The sequence below is a fragment of the Thalia democratica genome, unplaced genomic scaffold, assembly GCF_965202585.1.
Source record: "Thalia democratica unplaced genomic scaffold, ktThaDemo2.hap1.1 HAP1_SCAFFOLD_1804, whole genome shotgun sequence".
Classification (NCBI taxonomy): Eukaryota; Metazoa; Chordata; class Thaliacea; order Salpida; family Salpidae; genus Thalia; species Thalia democratica.
The window spans coordinates 20,001-21,222 of NW_028140613.1; the positions used below are offsets into that span (position 1 = coordinate 20,001).

Sequence of the window (1,222 nt, forward strand, 5' to 3'; positions counted from 1 at the left end):
CCGCTGTCAGGAAGCAACGCGACCGAACTATAACAGTTACAGGGCTCGGTCCCTTCGAAGAAGAGACGTCGCTTGAAATCAAATTTCGATTCGTTAATGATCCTTCCGCAGGTTCACCTACGGAAACCTTGTTACGACTTTTACTTCCTCTAAATGATCAAGTTCGATCGTCTTTTCGAACACCGGCGAGTGCGTTGCCGCACGTACCAGGCTCAATCGGAGGACCTCACTAAACCATTCAATCGGTAGTAGCGACGGGCGGTGTGTACAAAGGGCAGGGACGTAATCAACGCAAGCTAATGACTCGCGCTTACTGGGAATTCCTCGTTCAAGGGAAACAATTGCAAGTCCCTATCCCTAGCACGACCGGGTTCAACGGATTACCCGGACCTTTCGGCCTAGGGAACACACGATGATCCGGTCAGTGTAGCGCGCGTGCGGCCCCGAACATCTAAGGGCATCACAGACCTGTTATTGCTCAATCTCGTGTGGCTAAACGCCACTAGTCCCTCTAAGAAGTTGTCTCCGACCCAATGGGTCGAGCAGCTATTTAGCAAGTAAGAGTCTCGTTCGTTATCGGAATTAACCAGACAAATCGCTCCACCAACTAAGAACGGCCATGCACCACCACCCACAGAATCAAGAAAGAGCTCTCAATCTGTCAATCCTCGCTGTGTCCGGGCCGGGTGAGATTTCCCGTGTTGAGTCAAATTAAGCCGCAGGCTCCACTCCTGGTGGTGCCCTTCCGTCAATTCCTTTAAGTTTCAGCTTTGCAACCATACTTCCCCCGGAACCCAAAGACTTTGGTTTCCCGGAAGCTGCCGGACAGTTCTTAAGTTCGACACTGCCCGATCGCTAGTCGGCATCGTTTAAGGTCAGAACTAGGACGGTATCTGATCGTCTTCGAACCTCTGACTTTCGCTCTTGATTAAAGAAAACATTCTTGGCAAATGCTTTCGCAGTCGTTCGTCTTGCGCCGATCCAAGAATTTCACCTCTAACGGCACAGTACGGATGCCCCCGTCCGTTCCTATTAATCATTACCTCGTGCTCCGAAAACCAACAAAATAGAACCGAGGTCCTATTCCATTATTCCATGCAACATTATACAAGCGTAAAGCCTGCTTTGAACACTCTAATTTTTTCAAGGTAAACTTGCCGGACCACCGCAACACTCAGTTAAGAGCACCGCGAAGGCACCGACCAACAAGAACAACGAGGCC

At 50.2% G+C, this 1,222-nt stretch overlaps 1 pseudogene; it reads right to left on the bottom strand.

Annotated features, from left to right (window-relative positions):
• Nucleotides 1-94: 94 nt before the first annotated feature.
• Nucleotides 95-1,222, bottom strand: LOC145848874 (small subunit ribosomal RNA; annotated as a pseudogene; the record flags this gene model as incomplete).